We start from the raw sequence: 24,639 nt of genomic DNA, 5'->3' as shown, positions 1-24,639 counted from the left end.
ACCTACTTCATAAAAGAAAAAAAGCTGGAAATGTAATATAAACCATTCTTACTCTGTGCCTGAGTGTCTAGAGCATTTATAAATATGGAAAGGAGGTATCAAAAAAAATAAGTAATCATTTTTATCACCATGTAATGTTGCTAAAGGGGTATTTAAAGGGCTATCTATGGCCTTAAATGCTTATATTAAAAAGCACAGACTGAAAATTAATGCGATTTCTAACTTAAGGATAAGACACTTGATTGAAAAATAAGCAATCCCAAACAGTGGGGTGGAAGGCACTACGGTAGCCACCGTGCGCAGGGAGCTGCTGGGCCACCAGGACTTCCTGCTCTGCCCCCTTCTCTGACTCTTCTAGAACCATCCAGATTCTCAGCATGACAAGGAACAGTTGAAATATATTGAGTTAACTTATCTCTGCAATATAGCTTGCATCAAGAAATGAAGAAAAAATGGTGAATTAGAAAAAGAGTTGACCAGATGTAAGGAACCCTTAAAAATTATAAAAAGGAAATTAAATGAATGTGAAAATGAAGAGCTGAGTTTCCCTGGAGATTTAAAAGCAAATATAATTGAAATGGAAATTCAGACGAATATGTTAAAACAGAAGTCACAGCATTATCTCAAGAAGCCCCAGAGCAGTTAAGAGAGAATCAAAATGCTTCAATAAGAAGTAGTTTGACCTCAGAATTAAAGATCTGGAATCTGAACTCTCCAACATGACAACTCAAGACGGTAAATTGGAAAAATATAAGCAACTTTACATAGAAGTAACAGAATGTAGAAAGTCATTGGCAAATAAACTACATGAGACTAACGAGAGGCTAGCAGAGGTCAGAACCAAACTTCTCCTGCAGAAGCACCAGAACAAATCTTTACTCAGCCCTCCTAATGCGAGGCCAGCCCTGGAGACACCTTTTGTTTGGAAATGCTAGTAATAGTTTTGTGCCCAATAGAAATTGCACTCCATGAGAAAACTTGGTGATTCCTGCCTCAAAAAAAGTTTTTTAAGAATTAAACTTTTTTTTAAAAAAGCAATCCCACATTTGCAACATTTATAAAATTTCTCTCTCTCCCACTCTGAATTTCCTTGTGCAAAGGTGAAGTCCCAGAAGAAGTCTTCCCCAGGCTGAAGATACTCACATGTGAGATCAACAGGGCTTTCCCACATGCTCCATTCCTAGGGCTTCTCTTCACTGTGAGTTCTCACATGTTCCTATGGCATGAGTGACTACTGAAGTTTCCCACAGTCATCTGATCCCCTGTATGAACCCTTCTGTGGGCAGTCAGGTTAGAGTTCCTATTGAAGGTTTTTCCACAGTCACAGCATTGGTAGAGCGTCTCCCCAGTATGGGTTCTCATGTGTTCCATGGGATGGAACTGCCATCACCGCTCAGATAGTTTCTCCCCAGTCTGGTTACTGCTCCTGGTGAAGGCCTTTCTGCAGTCACAGCATTCATACAGTTTCTCCCAAGTGTGTGTACCCTCTGGTGTGTGACAGCTTGAGCTAGATCTGAAGAATTTCCCACACTGGTTAATACTCCTACAGTTTTTCTACAGTGTGAGTTCCCAAGTGTGTCCTAAAGGATGAAGCTTTCCCATACTGAAAACATTTTTATGGTTTCTTGCCAGCATGAGATTGAGCATAGATTTTAAGGGGTGAAGGATAACAACATTCTTTACATTCATTGCATTTCTCGCTGGTGTAATTTCTCTTGGGGAAAAAAAAAAGTCTGTTTCTTCTGATGACTTTTCCACATAGAGTACATTCATGGAGTTTCTCTCCAGGTTGAGTTGATACCTATTAGTTAAGGGATAGAGGTAACTAAAGGCTTTCTCACTTCCATTGCACTCACAAGGATTCTTCCCCAGAGAAAGTCTGAAGTGTCAAGAAAGAAAAATCCCAATTAGAAGTTGGTACCATTTTCAAGCATGCCTACTGCTTCCACCCTCTTTGAATTCTTTCGAATTAACATGAATACTCTGCCACAAGGTTCTATCACAGTCATGACATTCTTAAGGCTTATTATGTACAGACTTTTTTTCTGATATTTAAATAAAAACTGAATTACATGTTAATATTCACTATCTGAGTCATATTTGTGGATATGCTTACTTGTGAGAATTCCCTATGAATAAATATTGAAGTTGGTATAGAATGTTCCCCAAACTCATAACTCAGTGAGACTTCCAAGAAATGACTTCTCTTGGGGGAAGGTAACTGGCCCCAACTATCTCTCCTTGTGGCTGTACTGTTCTTCTACCTCAAGGCAATCCCAGACTTCCACTGCAGAAAACCAGCAATGGGCCATGGATAGCCTTTCCCTTTTCCTGCTAGTAGATGGGTTGCTTTGCAGTAGTCTCTTTGGTTTTAAATCTAAGTTAAGACTTCTCCTCTGAAATTAATAGAAAAAAACAAATACCTAAGTTCTTGAAGAAATAAATGAGATAGAGGTAATTTTTTAAAATAAGCTAGCCCTGCCGGCATGGCTCAGTGGTTGAGTATCAACCTATGAACCAGGAGGTCACAGTTCAATTCCAAGTCAGGGCACATGCCTGTGTTGTGGGCTTGATCCCCAATTGGGGGGGGGGGGGGACATGCAGGAGGCAGCCGATCAATGTTTCTCTCTCATCATTGATGCTTCTATCTCTCTCCCTTCCTCTCTGAAATCAATAAAAATATATTTTTTAAAGAACTAGGTCCATACTAATTTTTTTTTCAGTTAGTGACCCTAAGCATGAGCAGTCAATATGACAGGGAAGAATAGACAAGAAGTTAAAGGCAGACTTCAAGGATTTTAGCAATGTGAAGAATTGACAATGACCAGAACAAGAAGTGGAAAATGGCAGGTGACTTGCTAAGAAATCATTTTGTCAAAAATGAGATGGGAGCTAATAGTCTGGAAGAGGGTACTATCAGGCAAGCGAGGTTTGGGAATGGGGGGAAATGGACAAACAAGTAGGCAAGGCTATATTCAAGTGACACTTCATTTACAAAGGTGGAAATGTTTGGAAACAGGAAACAGAGAAATCTTTCACTGAGCAAAAGAAAAGCAGAGAGAAAAGAGAGGAAGAGGAGAAAGGAAAGCTGAGGCTTCCAGAGAAAACTCACCCCAAGTAGGATGAGATGACCTCTCAGACAAAATAACATGTTAGAAAGTCCCTAAAGGGGCTCCTTTAACCCAGGGCTCACCTGCCTGGGGTGTTGGAGAATTCTCTTCTCCTTGTTCCTCAGCAACTACTGCTCTGCCTAGGTAAGCACATTGGACTTATACCCTACACACGTAGGAGGAATGTGATGGCGTGAACAGGAAACTCCCCCCAGAGCCAACATTTTCAGGAGATGGGCATGTGTGACCCCTTGAGCAGTGCTTGATGGTACCCAGGACCCAAAACTCAAACTAGCTAATGTCACACCCTCCAGGAATTGGGGATCCTCAGATCCAAGCACAGACACATTCTTCAGGAGAACTAAGCTTCTTATCACGAGGAGAATAAAGTCATCATAATGGAGGAATCTTCCTTCTCAAGAGAAAGCATTAGACTAGGGATTGGAGAGTACAGCCCAAAGGTTAGCCACCTATTTTTCTAAATAGTTTTATTGGGACTCACTCCTGTCTATTTCTGGAAATCCGCCTGTGGCTGCTTTGGCACTACATTGGCAGTGTTAAGTAGTTGCAACAGAGATGCTATGGGCTACTAAACTGAAAATACTTCTTCTCTGGCTCTTTAAGGAAAAGTGTACCTGCCCCTGCTCTACACTGTCACTCCTCAAAGTGTGAGTCACATATCTTTATTCACCATTCTCTTCCCAAGACCAAGAATCATTCCTGGATCATATCAGGTGCTTAAATATTTATAGCGAAAATCTACCAATGAAGACATAAGTCTGACCTTATATAGGCGAGACTCCTATAGTTCTCCAGCATCACGTCTCTGGCATTTTCTGAGCAGTGCCTATCAACAAATGAATGGATAAATAAAACGTATATAACTCTGTTGATGCAAAGAACGTCCTAACTTGCAGGGAATTTTTGTAAGACTTTATCTGAGCCAAACTGACAATGCATGCCAGAAAACAAAATCTCAACTGCTCCACATAATAACAGTTTTACAGCTTCTTTTATGAAATGTAAAATAAAGGGAGGACTGTGAGGAAGATTACATGGAGAGGGGGAAAAGCAAGGCAGGGATTGCTATACAGATAATTAACAAAATTATGTGCTTTCTTGAGGGTGGTTATGTCTTATTTCAAAACTATGTTAATCTCATGCACGGAAACAATGGATAGGGCTTGCATAAAGCAAAGATAACCCTTTTACTAAAATGTTATAGGTCCGGGGTGTGGCTATTCACCATGACCTGCCCATCTATCTATCCATCATCTATCTGCACAGGTACAAGAGTATCTCTTGGCTACAATCCTGTGAGTTGCTGGTTGAAGATATAGAAGTAACTAACATTTTTATAGACATAAATTCTAATTCTCCAGCATGGATGAACTTTTAAAATATTATGCTAAGTGAAATAAGCTACACACAAAAGGATTAAATATTATGATTCTACTTATATGAGGTACCTAAAACTATCAAATTCATAGAGAAATAAAATAGAATAGAGGTTACCAAGAACAGGAAATTAGGGTTTGGGGGAGTTTTTGTTTAATGGGTACAGTTTCAGTTGGGAAAATTAAAAAGTTCTGGAGATGGGTAGTGGTGATGGTTACACAACAATGTTAATGTACTTAATACCACTGAAAAGTACCCTCAGAAAAAGTTAAAAGGTAATTTTTATGTTATGTGCATTTTGCCACACACACAAAAAAAAATGGCTGCAAGGCCATACAACCATTGGTAACACAGAGGTCTCTGGAGAAAAACAAGACACTGTTTTTGTTGTTGTTTTAAAATACGTTTTTATTGACTTCAGAGAGAGGAAGGTAGAGAAAGAAACATCAATGATGAGAATTATCAATCAGTTGCTTCCTGAATGTCCCCCACTGGTGATCAAGCCCACAACCCAGGCATGTGCCTTAACCAGAAATCAAACTGTGACCTCCTAGTTCATGAGTTGATGCTCAACCATACCAGCTAGGCAAGACACGGTGTTTTATGTACATTTGGCAGGGTGATATGAGGGGAAACTTTGATATTTTTAATCTATAGTTTCCCTAATTATTTAAATGTTAACAACAACAGCAACAAAAAGCATATCCATGTATTAAACTGTCAAGTACTGTGAACAAAAAGGGATTTCACAGAAAGTGACCTCACAGGGTGATCTGATCATAAATTCCTAACTGGGCAGATGATGGTGAGTAGTCATGCCCCACACCAGTAACTTTTTAGTAAAAGATTTACCTTGGACCTAGCCAATTTGTCTCAGTGGATAGAGCGTCGGCCTGCAGACAAAAGGGTCCCAGGTTCGATTCTGGTCAAGGGCACATGTCTGGGTTTCGGGCTCAGTCCAATGTGCAACATGCAGCCAATCAATGATTCTCTCTCATCATTGATGTTTCTATCTCTCTCTTCCTCTTCCTTCATCTCTGAAATCAATAAAAATATCTTTTAAAAAAAAAAAAAGATTTACCTTAGCCTTAAGCAAGCTCTGTCCATTTTCCTTGTGCATCTACGTTAACACACCTCTGAAATACCAGAAGTCATGCCCTTGAAAGAGGTATTAACCCTCAACAGAGCACACAATCTTGTTAACTATCCTAAATTAAATCCTGACATTGCTTTCCCCAATCTTCCTCAGTCCCCTCCTCAATTTAAAATGCATTAAAAAAAAAAAAAAAACACCTGCAAAACTGGCTCCTCCAAGCCCAGCACAAGTAGCAGCCATCTGAAGATTGCTTTGCAGCTCTGTGGAGTGGGGCCCTGCACAGCTGATTCCCCACAGTGGTTGGAGGTCAGTGCCTGTAGGCAGTCCTTGCAGCTGATCAGCCTGAAAGTAACTCCCTCCCGTTGATGTGTCAACAGCGATCCAGGTTCAATTACAAGAAGAGGGTATACACAGCTGACACAGGGCAGGGAAAGGTGCACACTGAATAACCAGATGGGGTGACTGAGGAGGCTGTGCCATTGGACCCTACAGGACACCTACTCCATTAGGCCATTCTACCCAGCCTAGGAGATGTACCAGCTCTACCTTAGATATAGAAAACAACACTTGAAGACTGCCAAAAAGAGGAGACAAAGAAATGTGTCCAAAATGAAAGAAGAGAGTAAAACTCTAGAAAACATACTAAACAAAATGGAAACAAGCAGTCTACTAGATGCAGAGGTCAAAACACTAGTTATACTAGTAAGAATGCTCACTGAACTTAGTAAGAACCTCAACAGCATAAAAAAGGACTAATCAGAAATGAAGAGTAACTCACAAGGGCCATGGCCAGTGTCACTAAGTGGTTAGAGCCTCGGCCCATGCACTGAAGTGTCACAGGTTCGATTCCTGGTCAAGGGCACATACCTGGATTGCAGGTTTACTCCCCATCCCCAGTTTGGGTGCGTGAGGCAACCAGTCAAGGTGAAAACTCACGTAGATGTTTCTCTCTCTCTCTTGCTCTCTCTCTTCCTTCTTCCTCTTCCTTCCTTCCTTCCTTCCTTCCTTCCTACTCTCTGTCTGAAAAGCAATGGAAAAAAATATTCTCAGGTGAGGATTAACAAAAGAAAATAAATTTACAGGGAATCAACAGTAGAGTAGATGAAGTAGAGAATCAAATGTGCAATTTGTAATATAAGCAAGCAAAAAACACCCAATAAGAATAACGAAAAGAAAAAAGAATACAAAAATATGAGAACAGTGTAAGGAGCCTCTAGGACAACTTCAAGTGTACCAACATTTTCATCATGGGTGTGCTGGAAGAGAAGAGAGAGCAAGATTTGAAAACCTATTTGAAAAATAATGACAGAAACCTTCCCTAAGTTTTGGTGAAGAAAATAGATATACAAGTCCAGGAAGCACAGAGTCCCAAACAAGATGAACCCAAAGAGGCCAACACCAAGACACATCACAATTAAAATGCAAAAGACTAAAGACAAAGAGAGAATCTTAAAAGCAGCAAGAGAAAAGTAATTGTTACTTACAAGGGGGCTCCCATAAGATTGTCAGCTGATTTCTCAACAGAAACTTTGCAGGCTAGAAGGAATTAGCAGGAAATACTCAAAGTGATGAAAAGCAGGACCTACAAACAAAATTACCCAGCAAAGCTAATTTTTACCATTGAAGAACAGATAAAGAACTTCCAAGAGAAAGAAAAGCTAGAGTTCATCACCACCAAACCAGTATTATATGAAATGTTAAAAGGTCTTCTAGAAGAAGAAGAAGAAGAAGAAGAAGAAGAAGAAGAAGAAGAAGAAGAAGAAGAAGAAATATTTTAAAATATGAACAAGCCCAACCAGTTTGAGTCAGTTGTTGAGTGTTGACCCATAAACCAGGAGGTGATGGTTCTATTCCCAGTCAGGGAAAATACCTGGATTGTGGGCTCAGTCCCCAATAAGGAGTGTGCAGAAGGTAGCCGGTCAATAACTCTCTCTCATTATTGATATTTCTATTTCTCTCTCCTTCTCCCTTCCTCTCTGAAATCAAAACATTTTTAAAAGAATCAACAACTATATAAAAAATATATGAACAATAAATGGCAATAAATACATGTCCATCAACAATTGAACCTAAAAAAAAAAAAACACCCACAAATGAACAAGCAGAACAGAAACAGACTCAGATACAAAGAACATTTTGATAATCTTACCTAATAATAGACAAACATGTAAATTGACCGTACCTCCGCTACACCCACCAGCCAATCAGGAGGGAATATGCAAATTAGAAGGACAAAGAAGGAGGCCGCCCAGCTGCTCCAGGCATGGAGTGGCCGGGTGGGGCAGGATACCTGCTATGAGAGGGAGGGCGGGGGGCAAAGGGAACTACAGGAGTGGTACTCCAGCCACAGCAAAGATGAAGATGGAAGACTCTGGCCAGTGTCTGTAGCGAAGACGAAGATGGCAGACTCCAGACGGAATCTGCAATGAAGATGAAGATGGCAGACTCTGGCTGGAGTCTGCAGCGAAGATGAAGACAGCAGACTCTGGCCAGAGTCTGCAGCGAAGACGAAGATGGCAGTCTGAAGCGAAGATGGCAGACTCCGGCTGGAGTCTGCAGCAAACACAAAGACAGCAGACTCCGGTCTGAGTCTACAACAAAGATGGAAGACTGCAGATGGAGTCTGCAGCAAAGATGAAGGTGGCAGACTCTGGCTGGAGTCTGCAGCAAAGGCAGCAGACTCCAGCTGGAGAGAAGGCCTGGGTCCTGGGTGCTGGAGGAAAACCGATGCTGGAAGCCAAGGAAAGAAAGGCCTATTGCACGAATCTCTTCGTGCAACAGGCCTCTAGTTGCCTTATGGGGGGGGGGGTGAAAAAGGTGAAGGGATTAAGATGTACAAATTAGTTATTACAGAATTCATGGGGATGTAAAGTACAGCATAGGGAATATAGTCAGTAATATTCTCATAACTATGTATGGTGCCAGATGGGTGTGAGGGTGTGAGATTTATCAGGATGATCACTTAGTAAGTTATGTAATGTCTAATCACTTGGGTGTGAAACTAATATAATAATATATGTCAACTGTAATTGAAAAATAAAAAATGATTTAAAAATAAAAGTTTAAAAGTTGATCAAGAAAAACAACACCTGCAAAAATTATTCTCCTGGGCATTTGAGATATTGCAACCTGACATGTGTCCTCAGTTTGGCTCAAATAGACTCAAAAATTCTCTACACTTTTGGACATTTCTTATATCGACACCCTTCTCTTCCCTTATAGAAAAGATGTCCAGGCCCAAATATAATCTTTTATTTTCTTTTGTCAACAGCTCCCCTTCCGCACCCTCCTAGCACCCTTACTTGCTATATGGGATGCAGCCTGATTCATAAATCACTTAATTAAGCCAAATTAGATCTTCAAATTTACTTGTTCAATTTTATTTTTTTAATATTTATTGTTGAAAGTATTACATATGTCCCCTTTTCCCACCATTGACCCTTTTTGCCCACCTCCACTCCCCAATTTGTTTTTTTAACAAAACAAAAATAATGTATATAGCTGAAACCTCACCTCTACCCATGGCTAATCTCACTGATCAAGATGACTTTTATGCTCTGGCTGGTGTGGCTCAGTTGGTTGAGCATCCCCTCATGCACCAAAAGGTCACAAGTTCATTTCCTGGTCAGGGCACATGCCCAGATTTCAGGTTCGGATATTTCTCTCTCACATCCATGTTTCTCTCTCTCCCTTCCTCTAAGGGAAAAAAAAGTCAATAAAACTTTTTTTTTTAAGATGACTTTTGCCATCTCACTTACACACACACACACACACACACACACACGCACGCACACACACGCACGCATGCACGCATGCATGCATGGGTGTGCGCACACCCCAAGTGCCTTCCACTTAGAGTCCTGGTGACAACATTCTCCAAACCTGAGTGCGGACTCATATTTCATTTACTTTCCACCTCTCCAACCAAAAGAAGAGCTTTTAAAATCAAACATCTATAGTCCTATGAAATGTGTCCATATACATTATCTTTAGAAGTCATGTGACACACATATTATTGTAAGTTACATGTAATGTGCCCAAGTTATTGTGGCTTTTATTGTTACTGAACAGAAAATTTGTCCACCTGGTGCTAGCAGAGCCAAACACTAAACACAAAAAATTGCAGTAGAGCTATATTTACTATTTTATTATGAATGGTGCCATCCAAGAGAACGGAAAACTAATGCTCAAAATCCTGAACTCCTCAATGGTTTACAGACAAGGGATTTAATAGAACAAAATTATGAGTCATCTTAAGTGAGGTTTTGGGGACCTGTGTCTTGCTGATTGGTCAAGAGTGAGGTAAGGAAATAATTTTTTTTAAGTAAATCTTAATTTGAGGTCTTAGGTCAGCTTCAGAGTCCCTCCGTCTAGTTTTATGGGAATATGGCCAGGAGTTGTTCTGCTTTAGGCCTCAGGAGCTGAAACTCAACTTAGGCCATGATGGTAACTTTAGCTTAACAGAAACCCATACCTTGGGATTTAGTTAAGGCATGGCCATTGTTTCTAGCTGTGATGGGGCGTTAATGACTAGTAAGAGAAAGAGCTGTTACAGTTCATGCAGTGAAGAAACTGAATAAAGCAAAATCATAATTAAATCCGGACACTTGGTTTCATTGTCACCTCGTCCTGAAAGATGCCATTGTTTTCCAGACTGGCTCTTTAGCCTCCTTGTAACCCTGTGCCTAATAGTTAGTGCTCCATGAGGTCCACAGAATTCTCTTGGGGAGGAAAAAAGCCTACAGAGCTGATTATGCCCCTTCCCTGCTTAAGAGCTTCTAGAATGCCTCCTATAGGATACAGCAAGAAGCACAACTCCCAACCTCAACACCCAGTGTCCTCCCTGCAGCCAAAGGCAGGTTCATGTAAAAGCAAGGGTGGAATCAGCAAGGCAGAGCAACCAAGATCATTAACAGAGCATCAATGAGCATGGCTGTTGCCTGTGAGACCCTTTCCAGACCATCAAGCACCAAAATCATCCCTAATTCCTGCCTCTTCAGCCTCCAGGGAAAAAGGGGTTTGGGGGAAGGAGCTGGTTTCTGGCAGGGATTGAGGCTCTGGGGTCTTCCTCTGGAACACCATCCTAAGCCAGTGGTTGGCAAACTCATCAGTCAACAGAGCCAAATATCAACAGTACAACGATTGAAATTTCTTTTGAGAGCCGAAAAATGACTTCTGCGCATGGGCCATGAAGTTTCAATCGCACTGTACGTGCACACCCACACGTGGTATTTTGTGGAAGAGCCACACTCAAGGGGCCAAAGAGCCACATGTGGCTCGTGAGCCCTAAGCTATCCTTTTTGTCACTTCAAAACTCCCCCCAGCCTTTCCCAGCCAGAAATGACCCCCAGCTGGCAGCACCTCCCGTCAACCTCCAGGACCTGCTCCCAATTCCCAGGTGTCCTCCCCGGGAATCTTCCAGGAGGCCTGATGACATGTGCTCTGAGCCACCTGACCTTCTCCATCCAAAGGTTCTCTGCTTTCCCTCCATTAGGGACCCAATGTGCATCACTAGGTAAAGCCCAGCTGCTGAGGAGATGTGGAAGGAACACTGGAGCCCTCAGGGCCAAATCGGGTTGGGTGGGGTTTCCCCGAGTTGGAGATGGAGGAGAAACTCAGCCCTGCTGGTCCCTTTGAAAAGGACACCCTCCGGTGCACTGGGTAGGGTGGAGGGGCTGTCTGGCTGGGGGCTCAGGAGAGGCTGTGGGGTGGCTGCAAAATCACCCATACACCTGACCCTTTAAACACACACACACACACACCAGACAGCTGATACCTTTCCATGGAGGAAGTCTCATGAGGAATTTACTTTCTGTCACTGGGCCATCGAGTCTCTAATTGCTCAACTTGTTTCCTAGACAGTGCAATTACAGCAGCGGCACACTTTCATCACCCTCCGCCCCCATTTTCAGTCCGTCTCCATCTTTCCGCAGACATCAGTTACTTTGCCTGCGATGCTTCATTCTTCCCACCGCACTTGGCCCCCATCCCAGTAAGTGGCCAACTGGGATGGAGACTTGGGGGTGCGCTCCCACACATCCAATCAAAGAATTGTTCGAAGGACCGTGGTGGGAAGGGTCCAGAGCCAGTTTCCCCTTTCACACACACACCCCCCCCATCCCTCCCTTTCTGACAGGAGCCCTCCTACATTTTGTCTTTCAAGGTCTCAGATTCAAAAGTCTCTCCCTCAGAGCCCTCCCACCCCATCTATTTTTCTCACTTTCCCTTGTGATACTAAGAACTTGTCCTTCTTGCCTGGCCCGTGCGGCTCAGTGGGTTGAGCGTCTTCCAGTGCACTGAAAGGTCGCTGGTTCAGTTCCCAGGAGCGGCCCCTGCCTGGGTTGTGGGTTGGATCCAAGGTTTCTCTCCACATCGATGTTTGTCTCTCTGTCTCTCCCTCTCTCTTCTAAAAAAAATTAATTAATTAACTAATTAATTAATTAAAACCAACAGCAACAAATTCTAGGGTGAGGATATAAAAGAAAAAGACACGGGCAAAGTGTGAGCAATGTTATTTTTAGAAACAAGTAACCTGTGCTGCTGAATTTCCTCGAATAATTTTCCTCCAGTGTCTCACCTGAGTTTTTAACCTCCCTGAGAAAAAGGACCCGATGGTCCAAACGCCTCTCGTGGAAGGTTCCAGTCCGTTTTCTGCTGCTAATTATTAGAAGGGCTGCTTCCTCCCTTTTCCTGGGAGCCCTATATCTCTACCATAGACAATGTCACGTATGCTTTAGACTTCTATTAGGCTTTGGGCACAAGTATACACCACCAAAACCCATTTTAATGCCAGTATTAGACAAGCCCTGGGATTTAAAGTTCTGCTGGAAGGGGGTGCATTGGGGGCCAGCTCAGCCTGTTGGAGAGTCGTCCAGAAAAGCCAAGGTTTCCGGTTCAAATCCCTGCTGAGGGCACATGCAGGACACAACCGATGATGCATATATAAATGGATGTTCCTCTCTCTCAATAAAATATTTTTAATAATAGTCAAATCAAGTAAAAATGTTAAAGTTCTGCAGCGGGGCTGACCCGAGACGTGCATGGCTGACTAATCTGCCTTTCATGGTAAGCCTGTTGTTTTCCTTTTCCCTCATTCTACTTCATTTCCTTTATCGCACTCGCTTATCTACACTCACCCTAGAACCCCGAGAAAGTTTCCTCCCAAAGGAACTGGTCAAGCATAAATGACTGAGAGAAAGTTTTACCATCTCACAGGTAAGATTCTCTTTCAAAAGGAGGGCAGAAAGGGACCTCCTTGATGTCAATTTCGCCCGCGCCTCTGCACCCCCAAACCCGCCGTGTCCCCAGGTCACAGAGCCCGAAGGACGCACCGGTGGTCAGCGCGCCTCCCAGGCTCCCACCTCCGGAGCGATGGGGCCGTTACAGGGGGGACGGCGGCCGGTGGGGCCGTTACAGGGGGGCGTCGGCCGGGGCTGCCGGTGGGGCTGTTGGGGGGGGGTGGGGGCGGCGGGGCGGCCGGTGGGGCCGTTAACGCAGGCGCAGTCCCAGAGCCCTCCCGCGAGTGCGGGTGGGGCCGGCCTGCAGGCTCCTCTAGGGACCTTGAGGGCAGAGCAGGCGAGAGGACGGGCTGGGGCCCGGACCCGCCGGGTGGGGCCCATTGGGGACCATTGGGCGAGCCCTTGCGACGGCCCCAGACCCGCCACCTCCGCCCTGGCCGGCGGGGCTCGGGGTTGGCTGTCCGGTCGGTCGGATGCCCGGGTGTGGGTTTGATCCCCGGTCCGCTGGAGGCAACCGATGGACATTTCTCACATCAAGGTTTCTCTCTCTCCCTTCCAATCGCTCTCTAAAGAAAATTAAAAAATTAATGCTTTAACTTTTATTCATTCAACAAATATTTGAGCCTTGGCTTCCATGGGGAAGAGGGCAGGTGGTGGGAGAAACGTATAAGAAAACGTCATTCCAGTGCCACATCGGATTCTTTCTGGTACATTTCCGAATTCCATTGTGAAGAATCAATCGTTTCTTTTCAAAGCCTTTAAAAATATATAGAACACCCAAAAAGGACAGAAAAGAGACTTTTAGTGCCATGAATACTTTTAAAATCCACGACCTTATCCATCGCGTGTCCCTTCTGTATCACAAACCCAGCGCCACACCTGAAAGGGGCCAATATCCTGCCTTTTATGGAAATTGCTTCCTTTATATTTTACCGCCTAAGGATTCATTCCTCATACCGCAGTGTAATTTTGTTTCTTTTTGAGTTTTATGGACTCACACAGGGTTGTTTTTTGTTTTTATTTAGTTTATTTCACTTAACACTGAGATTGACTGCGGTGGGGGTGGGGGGGGGGAGAGACACCGCCCTTGGCTGCCTTCCGGCTGAGATACTCCCACTTCCGGTTTTAAGTGCAGAAAGGGCGGTGACCCAGAGGACAGAACCCGGGGGCGGGGACCAGGTGTGAGGGCGGGGCTTGGGCGGGGCCTCGCTTGGAGTTGCCCAGCCCTCTGGATGCCCACAAAGGCTCTTCTTGCTCTTTTTCTCTACATCCCGAGACTCTGGACAAGACAGGACCAGGCTTACAAAGGTCCACATAGTGGGTCGCATCTCCATTCATCCCATTCCTTCTTTAGGCTCTTGGAAGAAAGTTTTAATTTTCTTCAATAGATTGTATCTCTCAACTAGGTTAACTGCTAGACACTACAGATACATACATTTAATTTTTTGTTTCATTTCCCATTTTATTTATTTTTTATTTTTTTAATGTGCCTCAGGCATGAAACAGCTCTGGCCACCGACACAGGCATCAAGCTAGGATGAACTAAGGACTGTACATCTGCTTTGCCCCTGATTGATATAAGAGCAACATCACCAATCAGATGTCTCCTTGCCCATTGCCAGGGGGTCCATTTTATTTTTATTGGGGAGTACTGAGAGATGAGGGACATGCTCTGACTTAAATCACAAATGTAAATCAGAGCATCCAGCTGATACAGCAGATGCTGTCCCCCTTCTGAAGGGTAAAAAGGACTACAAATGTTAGAAATTTCTCAATTCCTGTGTTATGGAAAATATAATTCACATGCAAATCTAGTAAAGAGCTGCCCTCTTCTGGGAATTACGGGTATTACATGCTATCTCAAGCAGCTGTTCTTGAAACCAGTCACTTTCCTTCCCTATTAGAAAGGTCCTATTTTTAAAACAGCGTTTTCAAAAATAAAATTTAAAAATTAAAAAAAGCACGTTCCAGTCCCACTATACCTTTGGGTTATAACATTGGCCTAGTGTTTGGTCTGGGTGGAAAGGAGCGCTGGTAGGAGAGGAGTGACAATTTGACAGATGAAAGAACTGAGGCCCAGCGTCATCTGGACACAGAATTTCTCACACTTCATCCCCAGCAACTAGGCTGAAGGAATTTAGGGAACGTCTCCAGATTTCTGGGGAGAGAGTAAATGGCAAGTGCAAAGGCCCTGAGTGTTTGGCCTCTTTAACCAACAGCAAAAGCCCAGTGTCTGAAAGGGTTGAAGTGAGTTGGGTAAGATGGAGAGTAGAAGGAAATGAAGTCAAAAAAGTAACAATCAAATTATAGTGGGCCACCTGGACAATTATAAGAATTTGGGGTTTGTCTCTGAGTGAAATGGGGAGACCATGAAGGGTTTTGAACTACAGAAACAGCATTATCTGAATATCTCTACATAGCTATATATAGATATATAGATATAGATATAGATATATAGATATAGATATAGATAGATATAGATATAGATATAGATATAGATATAGATATAGATATAGATATATAGATAGACTAGAGGCTCAGTGCACAAATTTGTGCACAGGTGGGGTCTGGCTGGGGGGAGTGGACACGGGAGGTTGGCAGGCCAGCCCTGCCCCCTGGTCAAACTCCTGTCCAACTCCTGGTGAGGGGACAATTTGCAAAATACCCTTTTATTATATAGGATATATATATATGATATACATTTTTTAAAGATATCTCTTTCTTTTGTGGGTCTCTAAGGAGGTAAAGATCAAATCAAGAAGGAAAGATGGAGGTGGCTGGACAAGGGTGGAGGGGAGAATGGAAGGAATGGGACTTGGGTTTAAGGCAGGGCAGACAGGTATCTGCTGATGACTTTGATGTGTAGTTTGGGGCAAGAAGTCAAGAATGACTCCAAGGATTGTTTGTTTTCCACTGTCAAAAATAATTCTGGACATTAATAGAGACTTCATTCAAAAGATTATTGCAACAGGAATACTGCAATGAGGAGACCATAAGATTCTGCGAGCATCTGAAAAGATAGGCAGAAAAAAATATTCTTTTGTAGAGAGGAGTAATCTGTGTTTAAGGAGGTGCAGTGTGGGTGCCTGACATTAAGCTTTTGATTGCTGAGGCATCCATTTCAAAGACACCCATCTCAAATAAACACATCGCTACTGCATGAATCACTTACTATCTAAATTCACCAACAAAGAGTGAACCTTTGAAACCCTAAGCCCCCACCCTTGATCCCAATACAGGCAGAGCTCTAAGTCCACACTCTCTCTCCCTCTCTCTCTTCTCGCTGCTATGAATCCTCCAGGACCTGTGAGTAATAAACCTTGCCTTTGCAAAGTTCACTGACAGTTGTTGCTGAGGTGTGTCCTGCAATCATAATAGGAACTACAAGGGCAGGTGGAGGCACAATATTGGCTTTTGGTCGGGGAAACGTCTGAGGGATGTCACCACAAGTTGCAGGGGGCCTAGGTGAGTATCTTAGGTGGTCGTAGCCAACAACCTCACTATCATTAGGCGGAAACTTACACAAAACAGGTATGCAATCTACTTTAGCCTGAGTTAGGGAGGAAACTCCATTCCTCTGGCTTCCTGCGTCCAAGTATTGGGAATTTCGGCTGAAGTGACAGTCCTGAGCGCTCTGCACATACACACAACCACATACTTTATCTGCCTAGCGGGTTTGAAAACAGGAACGGAGCTTCTTTGGTTCACACCCTTTTCCTCTCCCTTTGGGAGTCTGTTGGAGCCCAGAAAGAGGGTGTTTTGATCAGCTGAGGCCAGGCAGAAATCACCCCGAGGAGCCTGTGGCTGACCAGCTGTGTCATGCCCAAGTAAGTCTAGCAAATTCAGGAGTAAAATCATCAGAAAGCCCTCTGGAGCCTCATATTGAAGTCACATGCTCTATTCCTGCTTTTATCGGTCATAAAGCTGATTAAATCATCTGTGAATCCTGTGACTGGTCTTAAACTTGGGAGGGAAATTAAGATATGTCATTGATTTTCTCCCAAGATCCAATAGTAGACAAAGAAAGTTCTAGATTGTACACCACACTTTCCACAATGATTCCCTCTGGGGCCTGGGATCAGAAAGAGGTTCAATGTAATGTTCAATGTCTTTGCAAGCATGTATCATTTTCCACATCAGGTAAATTATTCTTAACAAAAAAAAGGTGTATACTTAAACACAAATATTCATCATCAGTGAATGGATAACACACTGTGCTATAGCCATACGATGGAATATAGTGGTTCGCCCCTAATACACAGAGGATATGTTCTGAGACCCCAGGTAGATGCCTGAAACTGTGAATAGTACCGAACCCTATGTATACTACTTTTTTCCTGTATGTACATTCCATGATATAGTGTAATTTATAAATAAGGCACAATAAGAGATAAACAACAATCCTCCTATATAATAAGAGAGGAATATGATAATTATCCATTACGCCCTGAGGCATAACGATTGATCGTGTAACAATCGGATCAGGAATCTGCAGGAGGGTGGGGCAGTGAACTACAAGTGGGCAGCGGAGAGCTACAGGACAGGGCAGGGCAGCAAGCTATGAGAGGTGAGCGGAGGGAGCTATAGGAGGGTGGGGCAGCGGGCGGAGAGCTACAGGAGGGCAGCAGCGACCTATTGGCGCACGGATTTGTGCGCAGAGCTACTAGTTAACTTATAATAAAACTAGAGGCCTGGTGCACAAAATTTGTACACTCAGGTGGGGCGGGGGGTCCCTCAGCCTAGCCTGCACCCTCTTGCAGTCCAGGAGCCCTTGGGAGATGTCTGACTGATGACTTAGGCCCGCTCTCCATGGGCAGCGGAGAGCTACACCACTTGCCTCTCCTAAGCCGGCAGTCGGACATCCTTAGCACTGCCACGGAGGTGGAAGAGGTTCCCACCACTGCCACTGCGCTCAGCAGCCGTGAAGCTGGCTTCTGGCTGAGTGACGCTCCCCCTGTGGGAGTGCACTGACCGCCAGGAGGCAGCTCCTGCTTTAAGCATCTGCCCCCTGGTGGTCAGTGCACATCATAGTGACCAGTCATTCTGGTCCATTCTGCCATAATGGTTGCTTAGGCTTTTATTATATAGATAAGTTATGTGAATGTGGTATTTCTCTCTCTCAAAATATCTTATTGGGCCTGGTTGAGCATCGACCTATGAACCAGAAGGTCGTGGTTCAATTCCCCACAATAGGCTCCCCATCCTGGAGCACCAGTGCCAGAAAGAGGAGGCCCCACAACATCCTGCTGTGAAAATCAGCAGGGATTCTGTGTGGATGAGGTGGAGGCTGCTAGAGACTCAGGCATCCTCTTAAAGGGCCAGAGAGCAGTCTCACTGGCTCCCACCCCCTGCCCTAAACAGCATCAAGGGGGCAGTAGATTGGAAAGAGCATCAGGGGCAAACAGGAAGGAACCGAATTGTCTGGCTTCAGAGTGAGAGCTGCAGGGACGGCTCTGCCTGGGACAGAAGGGCTGGTGGAGGCCATGGTTTCTTTGTTGAGCTCTCCCCCCACCCTGCCTGCAGGCACAGGCAGTGCCAAGTCTGAGTCTCCATCAACCTGCTCACACCACTTGCCTCACCTGGTGATGCCCTGAGACTGGGCTCCATGCAACGCACACAGGCCAGAACCTCCTTCACCAGCTCTTCCTCACAAGCAGCTGGCCTCTGCCTGTGCTGTGGGCTTTCCTAAAATCTCTGCAAGGTCATAAAGCCCAAACAAGCAGCTGCTGGCCTCAGTGTACTTTATGTCCTGCTGAGTGGTCCCAAGCTCGGGGCACAGGTGGCAGCTGGCCTCGATTTGCAGCAGAGCCTCGCCCAGGCAACTCTGAGCCCAGCACAGGCAGCTACCAACTGTAGATTGCTTTTTAGCTCCTACCATGTAGCCCCAGGCCATGGACAGGAATCCGTTGACCATGGCTTTTACCAGAGGCCTTCCCAAGGGGCCCAAATACCAACACACCTGGGCCTGCAGTGCTGTAGGAAGCATGGTGGTGGGCAGCAAGTAAGGGGATCCCTAACTCCAGGGCTCCCAAGGAATTGAGCTGTAAAACCACACTGAGCCCCAGTGTGTACTCTCCAGTCTATGCATTTCAAGACGATCGGGCCCTTTGCTTGGCCAGGCCCACCCCATGCCAGCTTGTGGAAGCGAGGTCTCTGGAGAGGAGGTCTGCACTGGGAGCTCTGTGTGCCCAGAGGTGCAGACAGGCCCAGTTCCCCTGCCCAGGCCCTCGGGCCCCATGGAGCCCCCCTGCAGACCAAGAGCTGGGACGTGGGAAAGGCCAGCAGTTATAGGACACAAGCGCTGACCTGGCCAGGGTCTCCATCTCTCCCTCTGTGTGCCTCTCTGTGCTCCCTAAGCTTGGCCCTGCACTGTCAGGCATTCACTCAGTCTCTGACTCCAGTAGGTTCCAGGCCAAGTTTAGCTCAGCCTCTGATGCCTGCTCAGGAAAGTGCTGCATAGCTAGGAAAATAAAAGCCCTTCTCCCTTAGTTCACACCTGGGCTCTCCTCCAAGACCTGGAACTGACCCTCAAGGGGTCCAGACCACCATTCTTTGACCCACTCCCAACAAGGTGCTTCTGGATCAGGCCAGCACAGGGGTCTCCCTCTCTGGGCTCATCCTTCTGTCCTATGTTACGTGGAAATGCCTCTCAGATTTGAGCAACAGAAGTCAGGTGACCAGGAGGGATGCTTGGGAATAAGATGATTGGGTTCCCACCCAGCAGGAAACTCAGTGAGCATTGAAGGCCTGGTGTGAATAGTTAGCTCAGGTGTTTGGTTTGGAATGGTGCTGGGGTAGGGTACAGACAAGCTACAGGACCCTTTCTTCCACAGTCAGGCCTCCACCTTGGCCCCAGCACCTCACCTCAGCTACAGACTGGGGCCACAGGGCCTCCCTGGATTCTGGAGTTCATATTTCAGGCCATCTTTTGCTCTCTTTTTACCCCAGGCCCAGGAAAACCCACTGTGACCCAGCCTAGAGATGACTGAACTAGGGACCAGCTGGGCTGTAAAATGCAAGGAACTCAGCCCAGGAATCCTTCAAGTCCAAGTCAAAATCAGAAAATGCACCAGGAATAATACCAAGTGTGGTCTGAAGGTCCCTCCTCTCTGTGACTTGGACTGAGCTCCTCCTAACCACTACTCCCCATGCATCCACAGGAACCCAGGGGCAAATGGCGCAGTAGCTAGTTCTGCTGCTCAAGTTTCTTTAAAGAAGACATAGCAAGGGCTGGGCTGAACTTTCCTGTGCCCACAGAGGAAGCTCTAATGGACCATGGTGAGGTGGGGGCATTCCTTGTGAAATAGCCCGAAGGGGATGAGAAAAGAGAAAAACAATCTTCCTCAGAGACAGCCCAGACGAAGTCAGCCCCATCACCCCCATCAGCCTCTGCAGTCTCCTTGGCCAATGACAATCTCAGTTCTGCTTGGTTCCCTTGAGTCATTCTGTCAATCCCTGCAAGGTTGGGTGAGCTTTTAAGGTTAAGAAAGTTCTCTTGAAAGGGAGCTAATATCCAACTGCATAGGACAATTCCTGTGGAACTGGTTCTCTCTTTGTGTCCATGAAAAACGTTTCCTCCCTCCGGCCTCAGTGAGGGCAAGAGTGTTTCACACATACAGTGTCTGGCACATAGAAGAGACTCAATGTTGAATGAAGAAAAATATATTTTAAAATCCACAACAAAAAAAATATTGTTCTTCCTTAACAATTTCCTGACATAATGTCACTACCTCCCATGTTTCACTTCTGCCACTATTTCCTGATAAGCATGAGGAAGTGCCTGCGGGGACCACAGGATACGGGATTAAATCCTGGCCTTGTCTTTGAATGATCATGTTTACTTGAAAGTGTGGCTTTATTGCTGTGTCTCAATTTCTTCTGTAAAATCTGTAAACTGGGGATTGTTTTGGACATTTAAATGAATACCTCTCTTGAAAAGGGGTTAGGCATATCATAAGTGCTTGTCAAATGTTAACTATCATTACCATCATCTTCATCAAACTAGGATTGTGGTACCCCTCTTTGTGGTTCTCAACTTTGTATGTGACAGTTGTGCTTTAAGCATTGTTGTTGAGGAAAAGGAAAATCTGGAAACTCCTGCCATGAGAGAGAAAACCAGAGGTAGGAAAGCAAACTGGTGAACCCCTGTATTTCTGAGCTGGGATGGATGAATTGGTTGCTATTTAACTTACGATGAAGGAGAGGGGTGATGTTTCCTTAAGCCCCATTTCAGACACACAGTCATAGCTCTTTATTGAGAGTAGGACCAGGGCAAGGTGCAGGCAAAAACTAACATGTAGATAGACAAGGAGAATTTAGTTACAAAAATGGTCACCAATGAAGGTGTAACTAAGTCCATGGAGCAATACATCAATGCGTCGGCTGTCAGACCTGGTGAAACCCAGCAGCTAATGACACTGGCCTGCTTGCACTAGCAAATGCCCACTGCACTTCCCTCGGGATTGGAGAGCTCCTGGATGCATGCAAGGAATGGAAACCCAAGTCTAGGGAAATGATTGTAAATCCCTGACTTCTTTGTGGCTTCCAGCATGGTGGAACGCTGGGTCTGATTGGTCCCTTGTAACCAGGTAACTGCAGAATGTGTTCTGATTGGCTGGCAGCCGCCAGGAGCACAGACTTCAGTTGAGAAGCAACTGTGGAAGGAGAAGGAGCTTTGGCTGTGCTCTCTTCCCACTGTGGTTGTAGCTCTCAGCGCTTGTCTGATCCCTATCCCTTTTTCAACAAGTCCTGTTGGTTGCTGTCCTCACAAACGAGTCAACCAAAGAGGTGCAGCTTCGGGGGTGTGGCTGGGCCCTGAGCCCCATCTAGGGCCTGGCAGCCCAGAGGCCAAGCAAACAGTGAGTGAGCCCTACCTGTTTGTGTGGTGAAGCCTTGGGGCTGCCTGCCGGTCTAGCCTTCCTTGGGGGGAGGGACTGCTGAGGGCTGTGGGGTGGGGGGAGGGGAGTGGGGTGTGAGTGGACCAGCAGTAGCAGTGAGGAGTGGAGGTGAGCCATGGGGAACTGGCTGACTTGCTGTGTGAAGGCCAGTCCCAGTCCCAGGGCCAGCCCCAAGCTGGGTGGGGGCTCCAAGCAGGTTAAGTCAAAGTGTGAGTCTGAGGTTCATGAAGAGACTGCTAAGGACACAGGGGCAGTGGAAACAGTGCCTGCTACCCCGAAGTCTGAGAAGTTGAATTCTGAGAGGTTGAATTCCTTAGCCCTCAGGGGCTACCACCGGAGGAACATCAGCGCCCCAGTGATACCCCAAGGTAAGAAGCAGCAAATGCCATCTGCTCTCTTTACCACCTGAGCAGCAAGGTAGGATTTTGTCACTCCTGCTTGCCTGTTGACTTCCCTCAATGCTTTGTTCAGTTGAGTTTACTTGCCGGAAAAGCCACACGTGGCCAGGTTTTTCAGTTGATCACGACAGCAGAAGTACAAGGAATGAGGGTTCCATTATATTTGAAGTAATGCAGCACAATAAAGCATGGGGTGTCCTATCCACATGTTCATGGGGTGTGTGTGTATTTTTCTTGTTTTAAGCTGATCGCTTGTGGTTAGGATTGCTGTGTTCCTCAGTTTCTTCCAGAGCCATGGTGACTCACAGTAGAGTGGAGACAATAAAGGAAAAGCCACACCATGGCCCTCTCTTCCCTCATAAGGGACTGTTTCTGTGGTGCCCGTCCCACACCATAGGAGGCAGTGTGGGGAACGGTACAGCCCAAGACCCTATTCAGAGCTTTTATTCTTCTTCTGGCCTTTGTGAGAGCAAAATGTCGTTGTGTGCTGTAGACATGGGCAATTAGGTTAGGATAATCGTTGTATTTTTTAGATATTTTTTAAAGAATAGTTTATTGATTTTTGGAGAAAGATAGAGGGAGAGAAAGAGAGAAACATTGATGTGAGAGTAACATCGATCTGCTGCATCCTGCACACTTCCTCCTACCAGGGATCAAGCCCAAAATACAGGCATGTGCCCTTGACCAGGAAATGGAATGGGCAACCATTTGGTGCACGGGATGATGCCCAAAAACAGAGCAACACCAGCCTGGACCAAGTTAGCACACTTTTTTTGTTAAGTCTCACCCGAGGATATTTTTCCATTGAAATTTTTTCTTTTTTAGAGAGAGAGAGTGGAAGAGAGAGGGAGACAGAAACACCAATGTGAGAGAAACGCAGGACGCAGGCCAACGCTCTATCCACTGAGCCAAACCGGCTAGGGCAGCACACTCATTTTAAAATATAAATTTAAATAGGTTACTTTCCAATTGAGTAAAGACCCATTGAATTTTAGTAAGGTATTTTAGTTGATTACCAATAAGTGATTCAGGACATTTCCAGGGAAACTCATGAGCCTGGGGACTAGTGCCTGGCCAGAAACTGCTTCTCAGAGTGTCAGCTGTGTGTGTATAACTGTACAATCAGACGCCACTACTGGGTAAAGGTTCAGATATGCAACAGCTAAACTTTTTCATTAGCTATGTTTCTCACTTGGTCTAATTTGCTTTGCCTTTTCTTCTGCACATGGAAAGTCTTTCATTTGTACCTAATATAGGTGATATGTTAGGTCAAAAAGTAAAACTAAGTTTTTAGATTTTACTTTAGGTGGCTCATCTTTCCAGGTATTTCAAATTGTAAATTTTGTTTGAAATTATTTAAAATAGAATAAAATTTTGCCTCATTTTGTATGCTGTAGTCTGTCAGATAATCAGCTACTGTTATTTTTCTATGGCATTTGTATCAGAATTGATCAGTTAATTTTTTTTTATTTTTAGAACAAGACGAGGAGAACGATGATGTAAGTAAACAGTTGAAAAGTTAAGTAAGAAATTCATAGTTTGATATAAAAGTCGTCTGCCATGATTTCTAAAAAATGTAATGGACCAATACCATTAGCATGAGCATTTTTTTTGTAGGTTTTCTCAATACTGATTATTCTAGGTTGAAGGAGAATTTATTCCTCCAAATGCTGAAACTTTTCAAAAATATACCATTTGGAACTTCTGATTAATAAGGAAACAGTGGCTTTGCAGTGAAACAATTGAAACAAGCAAAATGGTGTTTTATATAATATGTGGATCTTTCTGATTATAGGCTACTGGCAATTTTAAAATGCTCTGTATTTTAAAAGGCATCGAGTAGATTATTCCCCGGCCTAATGTCTTGTGCATTTTGTGGGGGGTGCTGATAGGAAAGTATGACAGCATGAAAAATAAACCTATTTTCTATGAAATGAGGAAGGATGGCTCATCTAAATTAGTTTTTAAAAACAACAAAACCAAGCATATTAAAGTTATTGGTATTTTCTGATATTTAAAAACACAACTATTTAAGTTATTTACAGTGATTAGTTATAGGCATTAATTTCAGGAAGATAATTGTCAAAACATAGTTCAGGCTATGTCAGTATTTGATTATTGCTGAATTGTTGAGCTCTTTACAAATCAGTAGGTATTTCTCAAATAAATGGGTACTTCTAAAGTGTGTTAAGGATAGTTAGTTCTCTAAAGGTTCTCAAACCTTTTCTCATCACCTCTCCAGTACCACTGCAGAGAAATTCTAACTTGTATCTGCAGTGAGATTTCTCTCCAGATGTAAATGATTTAAAGAACTTGCCAAGCACTCACACTGCTACTTTGTCCCAGGTTCTGTGCTCAGCAGCTAGAGGCAGGAGAGGAGTCAGAGTCCTCCCTTCCCTGGAGAAGCTTAGGTTTCTATGAGAGGGATCCCCTGTCAGCAGGTGATGCCGTGTGACAAGTGGCCACTCAGATGTGGGAGTGTGCAGGAGAGAAGGTGGGTGG

General features: G+C 44.6%; 2 pseudogenes; one reads left to right on the top strand and one right to left on the bottom strand.

The window, feature by feature from the left end:
- Positions 1-24,639, top strand: part of LOC129149413 (cyclin-Y-like protein 1) — a 46,475-nt pseudogene that overhangs the window by 2,108 nt on the left and 19,728 nt on the right.
- LOC114228498 (small nucleolar RNA SNORA48) lies at positions 14,325-14,469 on the bottom strand (annotated as a pseudogene).

Source organism: Eptesicus fuscus, chromosome 6 (assembly GCF_027574615.1).
Source record: "Eptesicus fuscus isolate TK198812 chromosome 6, DD_ASM_mEF_20220401, whole genome shotgun sequence".
Taxonomy (NCBI): Eukaryota; Metazoa; Chordata; class Mammalia; order Chiroptera; family Vespertilionidae; genus Eptesicus; species Eptesicus fuscus.
The sequence above is the reverse complement of the archived record's forward strand: the minus strand, read 5'-3'. Positions and strand labels throughout refer to the sequence as shown.